This window comes from Gobio gobio (genome assembly GCF_949357685.1).
Source record: "Gobio gobio genome assembly, chromosome: 6".
NCBI lineage: Eukaryota > Metazoa > Chordata > Actinopteri > Cypriniformes > Gobionidae > Gobio > Gobio gobio.
In genome coordinates this window covers 31927990-31934288 of record NC_137102.1, presented here as the reverse complement: position 1 = coordinate 31934288, position 6299 = coordinate 31927990, and the positions used below count along the sequence as shown (strand labels likewise).

At 36.5% G+C, this 6299-nt stretch overlaps 1 long non-coding RNA gene across 2 annotated transcripts; it reads left to right on the top strand.

The window, feature by feature from the left end:
* The first annotated feature begins 2508 nt into the window (after positions 1–2508).
* Positions 2509–5719, top strand: LOC307128424. Of its 2 annotated transcripts, XR_013816788.1 has the most exons (7): positions 2509–3557; positions 4155–4228; positions 4481–4528; positions 4612–4695; positions 4846–5051; positions 5219–5378; positions 5477–5719. It is a non-coding gene; the product is annotated as an uncharacterized lncRNA (long non-coding RNA). The 2 variants fall into 2 exon arrangements; XR_013816789.1 differs by having other exon boundaries at positions 2510–4228.
* The last annotated feature ends 580 nt before the right edge of the window (positions 5720–6299 follow it).

The following is a 6299-nucleotide window of genomic DNA, read 5'->3' as shown; positions in this document are numbered from 1 at the left end:
TCATTAACCATGTTTACATTGTAATTTGTAGTATATTTTTAAAGCTACTTGGTTACATTTTAACAATACATTATTTAGTATGTTTTTAAAGATATTTTTATTATGTGGACACATGAAATGTCCTCATTAACCACACAGCAAATTTCAGGAGTTGAAAAATCATGAGTTAGACAAAAAAGTGTGAATGAGTTAAATTTGTTGAGTTATTTTTTTAATTTTGACTACCGTGTGTGTTATTTTATACTCCCTGGCTGTGTTGTATTTTGGCGTTCATTCATTGGTGTTCAGGAGCGTGTTTTAACACTACATCTGGAGTTACATTTTGAGAAGTGCGTCACGACACGACCCTGGTTCTGCAGCACAAATAATGGACTTATGTGCTTCGTCGTGACTGAGGTAGGTAAAAGTGTATATATACAACAACAAAAAAACTATTTCAACATGTTCTATATTTTCTGACAAACACGTTTTGTCATAGCTGTTACGGTATATACTGTGTACTAACGTCAACGACCATGGCAACGTATGAACGTAGCCGATAACTTGTTTCAAAATTTGAATTGCCTATTTGCGCGGACTTTTTGTCGATGTAAACCAGCTAACCGTCTTTCCATTTGCTTTGCAGAGAAACCGGATAGAATGGCTTCAGCCAAGTGCAAGCAAAACTCACGTAGGCAGGCTATCTGACGTTTCACATGGGGTTTATTATCAGCGCCATTCCCATGCACACATGGGGTAACGTTTGCAACACTTTATGGCGTTACTGAACGGAAAAATAAACGATAAAGAGCAACAGAAATATATAAAGCATACATGCAGCTCACAGCTCGTGCTCCATCTAAGGACTGCACTCAGCGAGTGAGTAAAATAAGTGCCATCCCCCTTAAAGGAGCAGCACCGAATTGTACTTGTTACACATTCACCGTGTTTCTGAAAATGAGTGTTTTGCCGTCAAATTGAAGTGGCGACTCAGCTCAAGAAACCTGTTCAGCTTCCACACTAACTTTAATGCCGACGAGGTAACGTAATTCACTCTGTTAGCTGCCTATATGTTTTGCTGTTAGATTTTACAGTATGACAGCAATTGTTTTCAAAGTGTGTCCATGCAATGAATTTCTGAACCAAATGTATGAATTTGCTCAAATAAAGGCAAAGAGTATGGTGTTCAGTGTAGTCATTTCCACATAAAACATATTGTGTTAAATAAATGTTAACTCTAAGAAGTGTTAAATAAAATGTGTTTCAAGTGTTAATTTTTAACACTGGTAAGGAGTTTATATTATAATTAACTACATTTCAGAGTTACAGTTACTCTCCGTAGGATTAGTATTTTAATTCAAGAAAGAGTTCAATTTTAACTCTGAAAAAGTGTTAAAAATTCAACTCCAAGAGCAGAGTTATTTTAACTCTGCGCTGGAGTTTATTTGATGGTCACGCATGTACACTCAGATTGAGTTGATTTTAACTAACAGGGAGTTTATTCCAAAAACCAGAATTTGCTGTGCACTACGTTGTAATAACAGTGTAATACCCATGTCATTATACAAATTTGTGTCCCTAATAAATCACATAAAAAAGCACACACACACACACACACACACACATACGGGTTTATGTGTATTACAAGGACACTTCAGCCCAAACCAGTTTTTTGCTGTATTAGGGGGACACCCCTTTCCACTTGCTCTACAGAGTTGTGGGGCATATCAAAAAAATTTGTTTTAGCCACACAACACAGATTTCACTTCAGAATTACTTTACACTCAACACAAGTGATAATGTAACAACATGACAAAATACACAATTATGAGCACATATTATAATTACATGCAAGCCCCGCCTATGACACAAACCATTATTATAAGGACAGTAGCTATAACACACACACACATGTTATTATCGTGTATTAAAGGGACACAAATGTATTAATAGGACATATCTAAACATACACAAAATCAATGCATTGAGTATTGAAATGACATCGCTGACCTGAGGACAAATGGCTTATCACGTCAATATATTTGTGAAGCCTCATGAGACTACTGTCAGTCAAACCTTATAGTCACAAAGTTCTGGTCTGTTAATAATGCCCTGAATATCTAAATCCTTTAAAAGGTAGTAAACAGTTTTCTGACTTCTAAACTTTAAAAGCCTCCACAGCCCCATTCTGAATTCAGACACACTTGATCAGTTAAGTCTACAGACTCATCTCTTTAACCATGCATACACATAATTCAATGCAAAAACAATATAATGCCACAATCCCAGATAGCAAAAAATATCGGCACGGCTTCTTTTTGCCGCCGGCCCTAAGCTGTCGGCTATAGGTGCGTCCCGCTGGCGGTGATGAAACGTTTGCCGCCGAATACGTCACTCCCATTTCTTGCGAGATGCCGCGGCCGACTAGCCGGCGGGCCGCCGGCTTCATTTTCTCTGGCGGTTGCCTCCGCCTAATGGACCGCGGCCGGCTGGCGGCAAGCCGCTGTGAAATACAAGGATTTCTACTCTCAAATTCGACCAGCCACGTTGGCTATGTTTGGCTTGTTGGGAAATAGAGTGGAACTGACAGCATTTTAACTAGTTCTCACATTTGAAGCGATTATAAAATCATAATAGCCTATATGTGAATTATATCAAATATTAGTTTTTTTTGCTCCAAAGCCATTAGGGTTTATAACAGATTCTTGACTCTTGATTCCATGATAAGGTTAGGTTTAGGAAATTACATTTAAATTTTCACTTGATTATTTGCATGTCGAGTGTGTTTAAACAGTGTTGGTCAATTTGACCCATAATGGATGTAGGCTAATACTTTTTTTTTTTTTAGCATAATAGGAGGGTTAAGAAAGTTTGAAAGTTCATTTTAGGATAACACTTATTTTTGTATTGGCCTTTTTTCTATTTCTTTTTGGACTGACTTTAAAATAGACATGACAAAAAATTAGAACTAACTTCATGACATTTTACTTTGTTTTCAAAACCCATATTTTTCTGAAAAACAAAAATATATTATTAATTATTTAGGAAAAATTCTACATTCATAAGACAAGAATAACTCAAAAGAAGCCCTCTAATATTACCTCTTATAAAGCTGATTTTTACAATATTTGAAACCCTCTCAAACATGAGGTCGCAAAACAAAAAGCTTACAAAAACAGAAACCTGAAAGCTTTTCAATTTCATGTGACTGCCTTAATATTATAAAGTATTTTCTATCTCAGAATTCTTATTTTTATTATTTATTTTATATACAGTGTTACATTTGTTGTTATTCTTTGTTCTACATATTCGGAACTGTACCACAATGCTTTATTATTTTTATTTTTCTCTCATTGTACTTTTTGTATTGTACTTGTCTATACATGTACTAATTTAAATAAAAATAAAATAAAAAAAAACAGAGAAGTACCTCCACCGGCCGAGAGGGGCAGTATACTTAAAAAAGACGGAAGACAAACCGGTAAAACATACAGATTTACCAACAGCGGCCGCTCATCACATGGTTTTAGTATTTGAAGAGAGGAGATCAGAAAATATCCTCGACTACGAGCGTTTAAGTAAGTACATGTTTCCTTTTTGTGTCACACAATATTATGTTCATTTTTGATGTATAGCTATACCGGTAGGTTGTTTTAATTAGTTTGTTCAGACACGCACGCTGATATAGTGCACAATACACAGTGTTAGCTAACACGTGCTGTTTCGCCTTTTTTACACACTGAGTTCAAGCATGTTCTACATGTTAAAATGTATCTAGCTACTGTAGGTAAGTTAGCCAAAGCTTTACATCTAGAAAGACTTAAGTTTAACTTTTGGTGTTTTCTAACAAAACAGAATGATGTATATAGGTTATTTAAATTATTTTGTTAGTCCGAACAAGCATGCTGCTAACGTTAGGTCAGTTTTAGCAAGTGTTAGCTAACATGTGCTGTGTTGCTACTGTTCTTCTAGCATTTAAGGTCATTTATGAGTTATTTCTCTGAACTGCTGTACTTATTATGTTTGAGGACAATGCAGTTTACTTGAATCACTACACTGAATGAATACATTTTACTGTTCCACATTTGGCTGACCAGTTTTTCCCCCCACAGCATAGCTACTGTATATTCTGTATTTAACGTTAACAATGCGGTTTTGTTCACATTTTCTTGCAGATACCTTGACCAGAGCACAATCGGTTATCTTCATCCAAGAGACCTATTGTTGGACAATCGTTTCGGCTTTCAAGGTAAATAAATTGTTAGTCACAATGTCTAGTTACTGGGCTATAAGGAGAAGAATATTGAAAGGAGTTGAGATGGACAAACAGGAAATTGCAGATGTTGGAAACTTTAACAGTATGGAAAATTGTGCCTGTAGTTGTTGTTATATATATATATATATATATATATATATATATATATATATATATATATATATATATATATATATATATATATATATATATATATATAATTAAAATAAAATATTTTTTATGTAGATTTCCAGAATGAGAACCAAGCCCTGAGGGAAAGCAATGCACGAGCAGGTGAGAACATGCACTCTTTCTTAAATTTTACTTTTTTGACTGTGATGTAGGTCCAAAATTACCAAATGCCTTTCATTTTGTAGCTTCGGATGACAGCGGCTCACTTCATGAGCAGGTGAAGCAAGTTGGGACAATGTTGACGACGTTTGCTCGTACTGGGCAATCAGGTACAACTTGCAAACAACACCTGTGGTTGTTGGTTTAATTCCCACTGGGGCCACCTGTACATGTAGTAGACCTAGTTGTAAATGTCATAGTTTAGTAGTTGAGGGACCAGGACTGACTGCTTTATTCTTTTATTCTGTGAACCCCTGTAGGTGCAGATCAGACCCTAATGCTGCGACGTCTTGGAGAGTTTGGCGATGTTGTGCATAGCATGGACAACAAAATGGACACTATGCTGCAACATTTCAGTGCCAATGTGTCTTTTGGAGAGTTATCCCTGCCAGGGGGTCTGTTACTCCCCCTAGACAACCCATTTGGCGTTGCTTGACAACAGTTTGAGGCAGGATAAAGAGCTCCAGTAAGTGTGCTGATTTTGTTTATAATGCTGTAGGGTAATCTAAAAAGTAAAATTTAAGATTGTACACTGCATATTCTACAGTCTGAATCACAGCCTGTCACATTTTTATATTTATGTATGAGAAGCTTCAGAGATATGTAATTTGTAACACTTTTTTGTATTTTCAGCTTCGGTTTTTGGCAATCAAATGTGGGAGGGACCTAAAGACAACCGTGTGGCGAATGCTTTAGAGTATCTTCTCTAATCACCTTTCCATTAATACAACCTGGACGGGTGTAGGGGATAAAGCATGTTTTAGAGACATGTTCCTGAAGACCATTGTTCAAAGTAATATATATATAAATATATAAATTTGTTATATATTTAAGTAGATGTGTGTGGCCTTATGACATTCACATGGAATGACAGATCTGTATTTTCTACAGGAGCCATCCGGAAGAACCCGGCAACCCAGGATGCCACTGATGAGGCGGTCCAGGTTAGCGCTATGCGTTACCTGAAAGGAGCATCTGATCGTGAAGGTGGAAAAAGACGCCGCACAGCTGAGAGGGACCCACAGCCGACCTCTTACACCTAGGCTGACTACTGACACCTGGAACCCTTTCTTTATCCTGCAGTCAGTAACATCAAGACCCCTAAAGAAGCCAGAAGTTTCAGGCTACACTCACCCAATCCACACTGTTCACTGTGGAAATTACTTTTTTTTTATTCCCTGTGACCCTGCCTTGAAGGCAGCTCCTTGGATAGATATGGGATGGCGAGGTTGTTTGTCCTTTATATAGGCGCACAAGAAATCACTGAAGATAAGCCAATTTGCGCTGCCTCATTCTGGAGGTCGGGGAAAACCGGAGAACCCATAGTCAGGCTTGTTATAATGTTCTGTTCTACTACTGTTCTGTTCTACTACTGTTCTATTCTTCTCCAGAGCTTTACTCTAAATTATTACCATTTATGCTATTGTTAGAAATGGCTTGTTAAATGTGATGTTATACCTCGATTTATTTGGTATCCTGCACATTCTTTGGTACCAAATATCCTCATTATTTGATATAATATTTAATGGTAATTCTTTTCATCCCAGAGCTGACCTATTTGTTATTAACAAATATTGTAAGTGTTATAATTTGCTTGTAAGGCTGTTTTTTTTTTTTTTAAACCAAAATTTAATTGGAAACATGCAGGTTCTTTAGTAAAAATGTTTTTTGTTATTTATAGGCCTATTTAAGCTTATTTATTGTCTGTTATATT